At 43.1% G+C, this 17,227-nt stretch overlaps 1 protein-coding gene across 2 annotated transcripts in view; it reads right to left on the reverse strand.

The window, feature by feature from the left end:
* Nucleotides 1-17,227, reverse strand: part of PRKCE (protein kinase C epsilon) — a 1,182,017-nt gene that overhangs the window by 547,574 nt on the left and 617,216 nt on the right. The gene's annotated exons all lie outside the window — the stretch shown is intronic.

Below are 17,227 nucleotides of genomic sequence, written 5' to 3' on the forward strand. Positions count from 1 at the left end.
GAGGACATTCTGCCAAGAAGAAGAGCTGGAGAAGCTGTCAGGAGGAACTACCACTTTGCTGCGTACTTTGCTTCGTTGGCCGGTTGCTTGCTGGTTCTGTATTGGGCAGTAAAAGGACTGGACTTTGCTTTCTACATTCTGCTTGCCAAGGTTCTCCAAGGGCTTGTGTGTGCTTGCCTCCTGTTAAGAAGTCTCAGGGCCATCAAAGACTTCTTTTGCAGTCCCTTAACTCCTATGCTGAGAGTTCTGACCAGTCAAGTGGTGCCAATTCCAGTACTGGTACCTTGGAGGTGGCTGTTGCTACAAAGAAGCCCGAAAATCCATGATATCCACGACTTACAGCGCCTGTTTACCCTGATGCAGTACTGCTGTGAGACTGAAAAACCAACGCATCCCGTGATGTGGCTGAAGAATTGGTGCAGCGCCTGCTGTGTGGTTGAAAGATCGCTGAAGCCCAAGTCCTGAGCACTGTGTCACCGAGTATGTGGCACCCAATCCGACTCCCGCCCTGTTGTGCGGCTGAAGAAATTGAGGCATCACCTACCACGCAGCGCCTGTTTCAGCGCCACCGAATTGATCCAGCGCTTCCAGATTTTGGACACATTGCATCTGCGCACCAAGTTCTTCATCAACGGGGCCCACAGTAATGAACCGTGGCCATGTGTCTGGTGATCGACGCATCACCTCCCCTCGCAGTAAGAAATAGATGCATCACCTCCCCCAGCAGTAAGGAATTGATGCATCACCTCCCCTGGGAGTAAGGAATTGATGGTTCGCTTTGCTTTTCCAGCTCCTCACCTCCCCTGGGCCTGCTTTCGTCTTTGATTTTGACAAGTTCCAGGAACTTAGTGATAAAAGTGACGCATCCATAGTTTCCTATTGACTGAACTATTTTAAACCTTTTAAAAGTGATATCTTGGATTTTTGTTGTTTTGATCTTGTTTTATTCAGATAAATATTGGTTATGTTTCTAAACTGATGTGGGGTCCTTTTGTAGTGTTTTCACTGTGTTGCTGTGTGTTTATATACAAATGCTTTACACATTGCCTCTGAGGTGAGCCTGACTGCTCATGCCAAGCTACCCAGGGGGTGAGCAGGGGTGATCTTAGCTCTGTGGTCTCCTTATCCTGCCTAGAATAAGGGTTCCTACTTAGACAGGGTGCAAGCCACTGCCAACAAGTAATCCCCATTTCTAACACTAATTATGTTAATCAGCATTGCAGGCTCTCTAACTGACTGGAGCCCTAACCCTGATCTTCCATAACATAATCATAACTATTGCTGTGGCCATAGTGATCATTAACAAATCGCTGTCATCAGGAATATTGAACTAAAAATGTCATGAATTAAGCCAATCTTGAAGAAACACGGATAGGACATGGAGGACCAAACAAATTACAGACCTATTTTGAATAGACCATCTCTGGGCAAACTTACTGAAAAAACAGCATTAGTCAATATTTTAAAATTAGCCGAGAAAAAAGAACTCTCTGACCAACAGGCAGGATTCAGATTGAAAAGAGACACTTAATCAGCACTGATCTCTATCTAGGACGACCTCAGGAACACCAGATCTCCTCATGTCACTTCAACAGAAGTTAAGAATATGGGCATCACGGTAATCATGGACTACAAACTGCTGCTCGTAAGTCAGGTCAACAATGTCCCCAAAAAATACCTTCATCAGAAGAACACTATGGTGGATATTTCCTTTCCTGGGATACCTCTACAGTGTAAAAGCCTCAGCAGCTTTAGGATTGTTAAGACTATATTATTGCAATGGACTCAGGATTGGGCATTCGAAACACTCAGTCAACAAAGTCCAATGAGTCAAGAATGCCACCGTCAGACAAGCTCTTAGCCTGAACAGATGCAACCACATACGACAGTATGGATCTATAAAGAGGACTGTATATATGATTTATTAATGCAAAGCCTGAACTAGTAGGATGAGTGTGCAAAGGGAAAACAGTGAGCTGAGAGACCAGATTACATTAGTGACAGTGGTTTCAATGTGTACATGTTTACAAAATTTAACAGTTTGAGACTTGATACTTGATTATGTGCCAAACCATGCATATCATCAAAGCATTGTTTGTCTACCAGATATAATGAGCACGAAAGTATGTGCAACTTGACAAACATGTATTGCTAAAATAATATGCAAATTTGAATTTCTTTGAGGTATCATTTAGTGAAACGTGTTTGATGTGTGCTGATATTTAAAAACAGGAATAATAATGGTGACTAAGTGAAAAAAAAAATATATATATATATATTTATATTTATATATATATATATATATTTATATATTTTTATATATATATATATATATATATATATATTCACTGAAAAAACCATAGGTTTCACACATGTTATAGTTAGTGGAAATTTTACTGATAAAAAACCAATGAAATTGCCCCGTTATAGTTAGCGCAGGCAACTATAACTCACGCGACCACAATCCTCTGCTGATGCTAATACTGTATTTAGACACTTATTTGCCCATGTCTTCTTCCATACATTTTTAGCTATACATATATTACAAATATTTTTTTTTCATAAAGACACATATGTCATCAGCAGAGGATTGCGGTCGCGTGAGTTATAGTTGCCTGCGCTAACTATAACGGGGCAATTTCATTGGTTTTTTATCAGTAAAATTTCCACTAACTATAACATGTGTGAAACCTATGGTTTTTTCAGTGAATTTGCAAGGTTTTTTAAATGCTAATTCCTAACTATAACGTGTGTGAAACCTATGGTTTTTTCAGTGAATTAGTACGGTTTTTTAAATGCTAAGTTTTTTTCCCTTATAATAAGCCCTGTACATTTGGTGGCCTACGGCCACCAAAAGCACAGGGGGTGGGGTAAGTGTGGATAGTGTTTTTTTCCATTGTAATAAGCCCAGCACATTTGGTGGCCTTCGGCCACCAAAAGCACAGGGGGTGGGGTAAGTGTGGATAGTTTTTTTTTTATTTTTATTTTTTTACCGTACGCTTACCGTAAGCGTACGGTAAGCGTACCCCGCGAAATTGCCGAAAAAAAAATAAAACCGTTTTTGCACTTGGGGGATGTTTGGGGACTCCCTCAACATGACTATGTGGGAGGGAGTTGTCAAAACAGCCCCTTTACATGTTTTTGGGCTTCCGATTTTAAAAATCTCTCTCAGTGCGAGAGACAAAATGGCGGCCGCCGCTTCCTGGTTTCGGCCGATTCGAATGTTTACTAAGATCTAAGAGCCAATCAGAATCGCGCTCGCGCACGCCACCGTACGCTTACCGTAAGCGTACGGTAAGCGTACCGTAAGCTGGCTCAGATATATATATTGATTTAAAGGCTATTTTCTCAGAATCTACTGAACAGATTTACACCAAACCTACAAAAGGCACTTCCTTGACCTAGGGACTACCTCTCTGCCAAATTTTGAGTAATTCTGTTCAGCCATTCGGGCTGTAGCTCGTTCTAAAGGTCCTATGGAAAAATGCATGGGAAAAACGCGTTTTGGGACCCCCCTTTTATCTCAGCCCCCGCTTGACGAATCCCCCCGAGACTTTCAGGGTAGGAGCGGAGCGTAGCGCCCCACCTATTTTGAGAAATTCGCGAGGATTCGTCGACCGGCGCCAAAGTTATTCAAAATAGAATGTTGAGGTTTTCCTATGGAAACGTGGTCCTAACTATAACTACCTACTGGCTATCGCCAGTAGGTAATATATATATATATATATATATATATATATATTTATATATATATATATATATATATATATATATATTCTGCTCCAAAGGTTGTCCACCTGGTGAGTAGCACTCGATCAGCAGCTTTATATATGATAGGCAGGGACGAGAATCCGCTTGTAGAAGCTGCTCCGTATTGGAATTGCCTGACGTGTTTCGAAGCTCCATATGCTTCTCTTCAGAGGCTTGAACGGAGACGGTGTGTGCAAACGCTGAACCCACTTCGCCATTTTCATATTGCACACCCACAAATGGGAAGCTCAAATGAGACTGTGCATTGTGGGAAATGTGGTCCGGATAGCACACAAATCTTGTCCTGTATGGACCCTGCAAGTGGACTCGTCCTCAATCCTGTTTGCCACTGCTGGCCCACATTACCAACATGATAGTTACCATGTCGGGTAGCCCCCATAACATTACGGGGTGGTGCACACTCTGTGGCAGGACGACCGCGTATTACATTCTGCTCCAAAGGTGGTTCACCTGGTGAGTAGCACTCGATCAGCAGCTTTATTTATGATAGGCAGGGACGAGAATCCGCTTGTAGAAGCTGCTCCGTATTTGAGCTTCCCATTGGTGGGTGTGCAATATGAAAATGGCAAAGTGGGTTCAGCGTTTGCACACACCGTCTCCGTTCAAGCCTCTGAAGAGAAGCATACGGAGCTTCGAAACGCGTCAGGCAATTCCATTACGGAGCGGCTTCTACAAGCGGATCCTCGTCCCTGCCTATCATAAATAAAGCTGCTGATCGTGTGCTACTCACCTGGTGGACAACCTTTGGAGCAGAATATATATATATCTGTTCCTTTCTGCAGCGGTTGGAAAGCCCTCGCACAGCATCCACCTTGTCACGGACAGGAGGACACGGTACCACCAAAGAGGTAATTCTTCAAGGAATTGATTAATTTTATTTTAAGCATTACATTGCAGAAATTTAATGTACATACATGCAATATATATATATGTACACATACACTCGTGAAAATCTGCAGAGCAACTGCAAATTCACTTTCACCACACCCCCATTTTTCTCACCCTGGAAACTGTTTACTCCTGTCCCTTTCAGGAGTGCATTTCCATCCCTTTCCGGTGGGAGAAGAGATTGGAGCTTTGTTGGTAAATACCCTTAATATGTTAGTTTGAGGGTGTGCACAGACACACATGGCATGCCAAAACTGGGTCTATCAACTCCAGCCGACTTAATCCCTGTATGTAGATCTGTGGAAATGTGGCAAAATCAGAGCCTTACTAGATTTCAAACCATTATATAATATGAGCCCTAACAAAATTGCTCAATCGCATTAGAGCTCGGATTTAATGAGAATGTTGCCATAATGTGTTTCCCAACGGTATGGCACCAAACGAGAGAAGTGGATTTTTACAGGACAAGTCTGGCCATTTCTGGAGCATCCTGTTCCTTGGACAACTAGCAACTTTCTAAAATGTTACATCCCTGTACTGAACCAATGCTTTTAGAAACAAAATTTGTGATCTACAGACAATAGCAAAACCTTAGATCAAGAGTTACATTAATGCTAACCATCCTGTCTTTCAGAAGATCTTAGACAGATGGCAACCCATTCTCATCAAAACATTTGAAAAACGTTAAGAAAATAAGGCCAATCAATAAATATCTTGAATTCAGAACCTGTGCCCCCCTGCATGCATCCCCATGGTCTGAGGCACCAGGGGACCTTGTAGGGCCACCTACATTTCCTCACCGCCAGCAGTTTCATGGCGTGAACACCACCATGAAACTGCTGTCAGTGAGGAAACACGTAATATGCTTGGTGGGGCCGCAGCAGCCCCACCAAGCATATTGCGGCCTCCCACTGCTGCGCCACAGCCAGGGATTGCAGATGCCTGGCAGTTGCGGCAGTCCCATGGTGGGCTGACAACCAAAGTTTTAATTCGGCAGTTGGATCACAGGTGCGGTGGTTACTGCTGCACCTTGGTGGGTTTGGTGGACCTATGGACCGTCAAACACGTAATCTAGCCCTTATTCCCATATGCCGTTCACCTAACTCTACCTTTCTACCCACCTACAGATCACATGCTTTCCACAAAATGTCCCTAAATTGTTATAATTGCAAACAATACGCTTTTAACAATGCAGTCAAATGGCACTCAGGAACTCGATGAAAATAGGATTGTTTCAGTCATTTGATAGAAAAGTGCTACATACATTATACACTCAGAGTAGATACTTACTCAACAATTTGAAAGCGCTTTAGGCTTTGCAAGGGGTATGAATTGTACTATATAAGTAATAATGCAATGTCAACTAAAAAATAAAATAGAAATGAATTCCCTCATTCCTTTTCTGTTCAGTACTGTATGCAGATCCTTCTCTTCATGCACACAGATGGCACTCACTGACTCACAAAAAAGCACATAGACAAGGAAAAATGAGCAAGTACAGATGACATACACCGGGAAAAATGAACCACACACCAGAAAATGAGTGAATGTACCACACCACAAATGAGCAACTCAAAACCTGGTTCTTTGTTATGCAAGTGAATACATGGATTAGTGTTGTACAATGAAAATGGATCACACCAGACAAATCTCTCCAGTGTGAGGGCCAAAATAGTGAGCCCTACGATTTAAAATTACCTGGGTGATGTAATAGCATGCTGTGAAATATATGAGTACTGCCAAACGTTCATGTGAATTGAAACAACAGTTCCATTCCCCCATACACAATGATATAAGAAATCAACGCAAAAGACACAGAAGTTGTCCAATAGAGTACAAAGGGGTTCAAAGAGAAATATATAAGAAGCCAAAGTTCCAAAACGCCAATATGATAATCACCATTGACTGAGAGAGAAACAAATCAGTACAAACTGTACATTCTAATTTCCCAGATAACTCAAGGGTTACGGTGGAAAACTTAGCTCTAACAGGGAATAGTAGTCGGAAACACGCACAAACGTGGACATAGATGTCCACATGTTTGTGTATCATCATGATAAAGACAAAGTAACTGTCACCTATATTGGAAGTAGTGTCAGCACACCTGTATGACGTCACTATACCACCACCCAGTCACAACACTTGCATAGGTAGGCGCTTCACTGCCAACGAGCTGGAAGCATTCATTGTCCCGACGTTTCACTTTGAGTTTGGGAAGACCCTAGTAGGACAGCACTAGGAGTTAACAGTAGTCCTTTTAATAAGAGGCTTATTCCAGACCAAGCAGGTGAGCCTAGTACGCAAGTCCCACCCGCTCAGTAGTATCTGGTGCAGTATCCAGTACCGGCCTCTAGCTGTAGCAAATCAAATATCTGCTAGTGAGAAAGGATGATCAATCATTCTATTGGACCTGTGTCCATGTCAGGAGGCTATATAGTCCCATTATCTATTCACCATAATTGGATCACCTTCTAAAACGCCTGACAGTACCCGTAGTTCGGAGTGAAGAGGCTGACAGGTTTTGAAGGTGGTAGCTCTATTTCAGGGAGCAGGGAGCGGTAGAGCCGAGCTGAAGAGACTGGCAGGCTTCTATGACCATTAATTATTATTACAACAACAAAATGTATCAAAGCAATAGACCAGTTTTGTGATCCTTCCAAACAATTAGAAGAATAATTAATACAAATCATACTTAGTATTAGTGATCCAGTGCCATGGGCTAGAGTGACGCAGTGAGACTAAGAGTTGCTGATGTGATGACAGAGTACAATCTAAGTGATTTGAGCAGGAATTATAGAGTGCAGCAAATGCCCGTAGGTGTCAAGGCACTATAGTCTTGTGAATCCAATTCAGCCAGAAAGCAGTCTAGCAGAATTGCAAAACTAGCTGAGAGATCTACCTATAGAGTGAAAAGACAGGTCTTTAAGGTTTTTCTGAAGGGACAGTGCATTTTTATATAGGTCAGATGATGAGGAAGCAAGTTCCACAGTCCTGCTGCCGCCACAGAGAAAGCTCTGCCTCCCCATCTCTTCCTCTCAACTCTACGCATTGTCACCAAATTGAAGTAAGCTGAGCAAAGATTTCTTCCAGGGATATATCAGTGAACCATTGCATGGATTCCATCCAGACTGACCTGGCAAAGGGCCTTGTGCACTATGCAAAGGTCCTTGAACATAATGCCATTTTTTATTGGGAGCCAGTGCAGATCATGTAATCCCTTGGACACAGAATACCATTTTGGAACATCCAAAGTAAGCCTAGCCAGCGCATTCTGCACTAACTGCAGTTTGGCTTGGGTGCTGTTGTTGGTACCTAAATAAAGTGCATTACAATAGTGAATACTTGAGATGAGCAATGCCAGGGCTACTTGTTTCCATGCCAAGAGGGGGATGAAAGGAAAGATTTTCTACAGCATTCTAATGAGGCAGAAACAAGTTGACGAGTTGTGGTTGGCCTACTGGTCCAGTGAGATCTTGCTGTCCCGGATCAGCCGTAGATTCTTGGCCTTATCTGTTGGAACGGGTAGATTACCTAGTTTTCATGCCACCAGTTATTATTCCAGACAGAGACTTCCGTTCTAAAGAACACCTCAGTCTTCTCCCCATTAAGCTTCAGGGAGTTTGTTTCCATCCACTCTGCTACTGCTGTCATACAATAGTTAAAGTTAGCCGCGGTATCTTTAGAAATTGACACGATGATCTATGTGTCTTCAGCATAGGAGACTGCTTGCAGCCCAAAGGAACATATGATCCTGGCAAGTGGGGAGATGCAAAGGTTAAAAAGCGTAGGGTTCAAAGAGGAACCCTGCGGCACCTCACGTGGCAAGAAAAATAGGTCAGTCTGGAAGTGGTTCACCATCACCCTTTGGGATCTATCCTTAAGGAAGAAGGACAGTAGTTTCAAAGCCCTGTCTTTGATATTCAATTCCCATTGGTGTTCGGTCAGCAAAGATGGGGAGATGGTGCCAACGGCCACGGACAAATCCAACAGGATCAGAGCTATGCCCTGCCATGCATCCACTAGCTGCCTAATACCATCTGTAGCAGACACTAAAGTAACACCGACACTCAGCTCAAGGAGAGTTCTCGTCCCTCACTTGCTAATGTGATTTATTGAAGAAACCAGCAGTTTTAGCGGACGTGCGAAGCCAGTCGGCACATTAATAAGCCTCGGGGCACCTGGGGATGGACACCTCCTGTGAGGAGTGTCAGACTGCTCATTAGGAAGCTTAACATTCAGGCCAGATTGTCTTGAAACATCTGTACCCATTTCCATCTCCATCAGAAGCCTTGAAACGTGCAGGACAACATTTGCAGAAAGATGCGCCACCGCTTAGGAAGATACTTGAATCTCACACACTTTCAGTTTACACGGGGTACTCTACCACAAGTGTGATGAATGTACCTTCCACATTAATACAAGAGCCAAAGGAAACAAAGCACTCGTACGGGTGGACGGGATATCTGTCACAGTAGTGTCGGTGTAACCCTTTTGCCAAACTTTAAATCAGGCTCTTTGAAAGGGAGTGTTCAGAAAAAAACAAGGCAGAAAAAAGTGAAGGAAGAATAAGAAAACTATAAAGTATATACCTTTTGTCTTTTGACAAAATGCAGCCCACTTATATGAACAAGCATTGGCAAAGTCAAAAGGTCTGGCTTTATTATGCTAAAGCACGCAAACACAGGTATACTCAAATGTTGTTTGCATGTGTTAGTACATTAAAGCTTGGCTTTCTCTTACTGAGCCTTGAGGTACATATTGAGCATAGTGCCCAGAATGAAAAAAGGCTGCTCGCCTAAAGGTGCCATGCTCCCAGCGACACCCTCAGTCCATCCCACCGATGTGCCAGGTGCTGCCCCCATGAAGTCCCAATGGGCTGGCTACTCTCCAGGATGGACGAAGTCATGCAATGATGGCTCGTCCCGCAGCACTGTTGGCGGGATCATCCTGGCGCACATCCTGCGCCGCGCACTGTGAGGCGCCACTGAGATCTTCGTCACACACCCCTAGTGCTCACAGTGCAGTACATATTGAGCTGTATGAGGGTTGTGAAGATCCCACGGCTTCAGCCTCATTGATCAAACTTCACTTGATTAAGCCATTTATTAGAGCGCAAACAGCTACTTCCTGAGTGACCACCTGCTAAATAAAAGGACAGAGACCAGCCTTTCTGAGCCCCCCTAAGAGGAACAGCTCATAAAAGAGGAATAAAGAACAATAAATGACAGTATATATGCAAACAGAAAGGTTTTGACCTTTTTCCTAAACTGAAGTTGTGTTGTAATCTAATGTTTAGTGGCAGAGCATTCCAAATTTTTGCAGTCGCTACTGCAACCTGGCCGCCACGCTGCCTTACTTTTGAGAATCGTGGCTGAATGATAAACGCGATATGCTTGGATCTAAGTTCTCTGGCTGGAGAGTACCGTAAAAATTTACATTTCACCTGTTATAGTTTTATGGTAGAGACAGAGGGCTTTAAAAAGACATATTTTAAAGATTGGCAGCCAATGTCATTTATTTCTGGAGGGCTGATTTTGGGGTCTTTCTTCTCTGGTTGGATTTTTCTTAGTACATAGAGCAGCCGAAAACCTTTTAACATTTGTCACCATGTTAAGATCTTTATTAATAATGTGGCCTAACGGCTAGAGCGGTCGACCTCGAAGCTGAGGCACCGAGTTCGAGCCACGGCAGGGACGCTCAACTGCCTGTGATTCAAATCACTTAATCTCGCCTTGCCTAACAAAAACTTAATGAGTCCGTCTATCATGCAGCTGCAGTAAAGCGCTCTGATACCTTCGGGTCTAATTCGCGCTACATAAAACTCACCCCCAAAAAATAAAATGATCCCCAAGTTTCTGACATGGGTTACAAGGGTTGGCAGTGCTCCTACCTTTCTCTGGCCACCATTTGACTGACCACGCTGTATCAGGTCCAATCATAATCACGTCCGTTTTGCGTGTATTGACGGAGAGTGAGTTGGAATACCTCCATCTGGCTATTTCCCAAAGGAAATTTCTGAGGTTCAAAGCCCCCTTCTCGGGATCTTCATCTAGCCTAATCATTAGCTGGGTGTCATCAACATATGTCAAAAGAGACATCAAAAGGTTGAATCAATGTTGCCAGAGAGGCTATGTACAAGCTGAAGAGGCAGGGGTTAAATACCAATCCCTGTGGCACCCCAGTAGTGACGGCGGCCTTGAGAGAGGCTCAGTAATCTGCGAGTCTCACCTTTTAGGACCAATCCTGGAGGAATGAGGCTAACCAGTGGAGAACTGGCCATGCCACACAGACTAGTTTTAATCGCCTGAGCAGGACAGTGTGAGGCGGTAACAAATGCCACTGATAGAGCAGGGCACACATGACACTCTTATCTCTGATTGGTCTTATCTCATCCATCACCTTGGTTAGGACTGTTTCTGTACTGAAATCTTTTAGAAACTGAGATTGATTTACATGAAAAACATTGTTAGTTATGCACCATGAACTCTCTCGGTTGCTAGTGCACCAGCATTTTAGTACGTTGGTAAAAGGGAAATTTGCAGGCAGTTTGTTAACACCCTGGGGTCTAGTGAAGGTTATTTTAACAGAGGTGCAACCATGGGCAATTTCCAGGCTTGCGGTAAGCAGCCTGGAAGTACAGAGGTATTGCATAGCCTGGTTACCAGCAGCATAAGAGCATCTATCACCTTTTTGAGGTGATGGACTGGAGAGACCTCAGTTAGAGCGGAAGGTGTCATGGTCGCAAAGACCTTGTGCACTTCTTCTGTCGTTACTTCTATAACTGTAGCTCACCATGCCTCGAGTTCTGGTGCATTTGTCCCATCAACAGACTCTTGTAAGGTGGGAAAATGTATCTACTAAGTCAGATATTTTCTTGTGAAAAACTGTGATAAGTCCTTGCATAAATCTTGCGATGGACTCATTAAGTTACTGTCTGCAGAAAGACATTCCAGACTTTAGAGTTTAAAAGCCTCTCTGGTGGGATTGGAAGCCCTAAGGTTGTATTTTGCAAGAAATTATCCTTTGTGATTTTTATCAGCCGATTATGCACTTGCAATTGTTTCTAAAAAGGAACATTTCAGCAACTTGATAATGTCTCCTTCCATATTCTTCCTGCTTTCTTGCTCTCCTGTTTCATGATCTTTAGGTCTGAATTGATCCTTGGTTCTGAAGGCCGAGATCTTTTAGGTGTTATTCGTTGAAGTGAAGTGAAGTCATTAATTGAGTTTGTAATCCCTGATCTAATCTAACATTTGTGAATTAGTAGTAGGGTCACTGGGACTCAGAGCAGAGACCGAGCTTGACAGAGATGTTCCCCACTCTGCGACGTTTAGTTTGTTCCATTCAATTCAATGTAATTCATGTGTGTGGTTAATAAAAACCATTACAAAATACAGTACAGTCACACAATAAAAACAATGTGGTGCAATTTCTATCATATCTATCAGTGAAAAGATGAGATTGACGCGATTTAATATTCTGCCACTAGCACACAATTATTTGAATACACATTAAAATATACACAAAAACACTTACAATTCATGGATCTAAAATATAACTTGTTTAATTGAGTTTAAAACATGCATATCACGACACAGGCTACATGAAAATGTTTATTCCCCGAAAGTTCATAGAGTGTGTAAAGTGCTGTCAAAATTGCCAAAAATAACTACATCTCTTACACTTACAATTCATATGTCTAAAATAAACTAATCTCAAACCATTTAAAACATGCATGTCCACGTACAGGCGTCGTAAGAAATTACTGATGCCCCAAAAGTGTGTAGAGTGTGTAACGTGCTATCAAAACTGCTACGTCTCAGACCACAATCGCATTTTACAATTGCATACTTTCGAGTCATAGTTGAAATAAAACCCAGTCATAGGCAGAGTCTTGTGAAGCAAATAAATCACAATACAATCATTGTGAATACACTACAAGACCTCAGATATTTAAGGTGCAAACCTAACTGCTGCATTTGGGACCGCCATATGGTGTACTATTGGACACCAGACAACCAGCAGCCTTATACAATTGAGTTCGCATTTCGTAAGTAAGGATAATAATCCGCTCCAGTTCATCACTATGAGCATGATTTGTAAGCAATCGTTTCTAGAGTTCGGCACAATTTTGAAGTGAATGAGTATAAGATCGACCAAACTTAGGTCTTAAAGTGCCTGGTTAGCGTGTTGTTTACAGGGGGCTGCGATACTCAACTTCTCGAATGCCAACATGAATTAGTGGTAGGGTTACCGGAATTCAGAGCAGAGATTGAACTTGACAGAGAAGCAGTGCTTAATTTGAGGCAGTGGTTTCCGGTGCTCAGCACAGGCACTTAATTGTCAACACCGGCATTTGTGATATTCTGACACAAGGTGGCGCTGTCTAGATAATTTAGAGAGGAGCACAAAACAGTTAAAATATCAATTCAATATACATTAAAAATGACTATTACCTGCCGCCCAAGCCACTCGTATAGCTTTGATGGCTGGAATAGTCTGGATCGTCACACTAGTAGGAGTGTGATAGCTAGCAGTTGTGTTGTTACTATCATTGTCAGCATGGCCATGGAAATGTGTGCTGCAAACTGCAGTGGTCTCCTTTTTTATTTTACATATTAAGCACCGCAGAAAAGATCTCCACTCTGTGGAGCTTCATCTGCTTCGGGGCCTTCCCATAAGACCTGAAATTCATATGAATATCAACAGTGATCAGATGATGATCCGTACAGATTAAATGTACACTCTCTTTAAAACTAATGCATGGTTGGGAACTAAGGGCCTTGTTACGACTTTGGTGGTCCTCCAGTGGCACCGCCACAGCATCCCCTGGAGGACTGCCAAAGCTGGGGTGCGAGGTGCTGCAGCGGTCTCACAGCAGTGGGCTGTTAGGCTCATAGGAGAGCCTAACATGCAGCCCACCGCTGTGACAGCACCTGCAGAACGTTTTTGCACGGTGTGGCAGGCATACAGGAACAGGGATGCAATTCCAAGAGGGCACAACATGTGCCCATGCATGCACCCCCAGCCCCAGGAGTGGCACGCTTGCCTCTCCGCCACCCTTTTCATGACGGGCTCACCACCATGAAATGGGTGGTGGACAGGAAACTCAGAATATGCTGGCGGTGCCGCAGCAGCAGCATCAGCATATTACTGCTCCTGACCAATGCGAGATAGCCGCAGGATACTGGATCCCTGGCCTTCGCAGCTGTCCTGTGGCGGTCCAACCGCCCCCATCGTAATACTGCGGGCAGGCCCACAGTGTGGTGGTGGGTGGACCGCCACCATGAGTACAGCTCATAATAAGGCCCTAAGTACTAGATGTTTAGCTTCAAGAGTAGGTCATGAGGCTAACCTATGTATGTTCAAGAACTGCAAAAACATTTTGCTATCTTTCACATCAGATTATCTACATGTAGATTAACCCCTTCCCTGCGGGGGTAATTCCTCCGCGGCGCGGGGGGGGGCGGCGGCGGCGGCGGCGCTGTGCTTATGACGAGCTCTGCTCGTCATGACTCACAGTGGAGCTGTGCTCATGACGAGCTGAGCTCGTCACGACTACGCCCACTGATTAATTCTCCCGCACAGGCGGGGAATTAATCGCCTGTGGGCGGGCCACGGCCGTTATGACAAGCTCAGCTCGTCATGAGCGCAGCTCCACTGTGACTCATGACGAGCTGAGCTTGTCATGAGCATGCAACGGGTTAATAGCTCCCAGAAGAATTAGTTTGTCCGTTTTCAGCAGACAATCAGAACCTGCATCAAAAAAGAAGGAAGGGAATTCTGTTGTCGGACCAGGAGGTCTATGCACCAGTATGCTTTTGAAGGATTGTTTCTCAGCGAGATTTAAGGCTATGCATCCTCCTATTTTCCACAGTTTTTATATTTGATTCAGTATCCATCATGCATGGACATCAGGCCACAGATAAGCATCCTGTATCTGAACAGGCCTGATGTTGGCGGTAATAGTGAACAGGAAACTCACGGCTGCATGTTGGAGTGGTTGCAATATGACAGTCTCCTCCCACCACTTACAGCCTACCTCACTTCCTCCTTGCGTTAGTGCTGTCTCCCACTCCCCACTCTCATCTGACAAATAGGTACTTCCAGGCAGCATGATTGGTGAGTGGTGTGCAAGGTGTTCGCAACTAGGCGACTTCAGGAGTGTAAACTGGAGGGGCAACGCAAGGAAACACCTCTGCTGCAGCTGGCGGCATTTCAGCCCTCTGCATACAGCATTCATTCAAACCAAAATGTTGTTTAAAAATTGGTATGCATTATTAGGGTTGCATTCAGTAGCAGCGCACTGTGTGACCAATGACATGTGCCTTGATCTCAAGTGTATTGAAATCAGCCATACATTCCAACATGGCCACTTTCTGGTTTCCATTCAGCAGAGCAAAGTCAATCCCCTGCCTGACTCTGTTATGGTCGTACAGTTCAGGAGGATTGATCATCAAAGAATGGAGAGAGATGCCAGTCATCACCACCTCCCACTCAGAGCAATACACCAAGCCCTGCTGTTGCGCTCGACCACTCAAGGAGCAATCTGAGGCTACACACCAAAGAACAATATTTCTGCCCTGGTAGCAGAAACTGGCAAGCTCCAAAATACAGTAAGGAGAAGTATGTTATTCATGGGTCAGGGAAACCATACTGAAAAGTCAGCTCTCCCCACAAAAAGCAACACAAGTCACATTAAAAAAAACTCTTAGTTGACGTATCATCTCAATAAGCAATAAGTAGGTATACACATTTCAGTAAGCGTAAGGTTATTTGTGACTGAAATGACGTTTCAAAATATTTTTTATAAGGCGTTCTTTCACACGAAAAAAAATCTTTTTGACAAATAGCATTTTACAAATATTATAGTGAGTTTACATACTTTTGTATATCATACTTTAAGTAGGCATTTGGGTGTCATGTGGAATGTGTTGTTTTTAGTCAGAGAAGGTGTCCTTTCAAAATGGCTTCTCCATTCAGCAAATAATCCGTCCCTCCATCGTGCTGCTCCTGATAACAGCGACCTTCTAAGGAAGTATTCCCTAGCAGGCAGAGCAATATACCCAATAGCATGAAAACGCGACTAAATACTCTCTAGCCTGATCTGAGACGCGAATGACAATATCTTAAAGCTATGACAGAATGGGACCGACCCAAAACTTCTCTTTGTTCATTGTCCACAGGCAAAACTTGGGACATGGCTTTTCACTCAGTGTCCTGTAATGCTCCTTCAGGGTTCAACTCCTTCAGTCTGGTGGCATCTACTTAGGAGCAGGCTCCTGTCCCACAATTCTGCTAACCATTGACTCCTCTTATGTAGCAATGATAATTTATTCCCATATCTTATACAGTGGCCTATTGCTTTGCTGCAAGTCTGTGCTTTAATGTCCTACACTTAAACACAGTGATAATAATGCTACATTTTGTACAATGCTTCATACCACATCCCTGCCTTTCTAAACTTGAATTTTAAGATACACAGTAGAATATGCATTGATGTTTCATATTAAATCCTTCTAGTGACATACAATTTCAATACGAATTTCATTAAAACAATGACATTTAAATGAATTGGAAATTGTAAAGGCTATGATTTTATCATAAAAACATTAGACAAAAATAGTAAGCTTCCCTCGGGTCAGCCACGTTAAAATCATTGAGGGTTTAAAAGAAAAGACCAAAATCTGTTTTTTTGTGTAAGAGAATGCTGAAAAAAGCAGACATAATAGCAGTCGCATATGGCAAAAAAGAAGTCTCCTGAAATGTACTAAAACTGTTCTGCACAATGTGCCTAGCGCTGCATCATTAGGAACCCTGGTGAGTTCTATGCAATCAAAAATAAAGGTAAAGCACAGGCATCTATATTAGAGCAATGAGTAACCTTTGGCTGTTTAGAATAAAGTTTGCAACACAAAATATAGCCAACTTAGTAACACAATTGAAATCACATTGTGTACACTCAGGGATCATTATTCTCAAACGGAGGACACACACCTCTACTTCACCATTAGGCTCTCTATGTGGCACTATAAGCATATTGGAGAGGCCCTATTGATAAATAGAGTATTTTGTACGCTTTGTAGTGAGGAAGATACGCATTTATGTGTAAGTGTATTCTGGAATCCTTAGTAAATTCAAATTGTGTGTCGTGATGGTCTACTACTCTGTTATCAGTTTTGTTTGTGACATCCCCTCAACCTCGTCTTCAAGGTTAAAATAAGACAGGGAGGACTGACTTTCAGGACCTGCTTATTATATGAGTTGACATGTTTCTGCATTTTGTGCAATATGACGCTTTCATCAAGACAGGATTGGTTATAAGGATACAGGGATCAGATTGTCTATTGTGATGGTAGGAACACCGGGCCAGGAGCCAGAGTTTAAAAGCCACATTTCTCACTTATATTACTGGGTTTGCCCAGAGTATAAAAATAAGGAGATAAAAATGTAATATATAAATTCTGAGGACAAACAGTAATTTCAGAACATACCCAAGCACTTTCATATGTATAATGTAGTCACGTTCTAAAGCATGGCAACATAAATGCAAAGACCAATAATTCAA

This window comes from Triturus cristatus, chromosome 6, assembly GCF_964204655.1.
Source record: "Triturus cristatus chromosome 6, aTriCri1.1, whole genome shotgun sequence".
Classification (NCBI taxonomy): domain Eukaryota; kingdom Metazoa; phylum Chordata; class Amphibia; order Caudata; family Salamandridae; genus Triturus; species Triturus cristatus.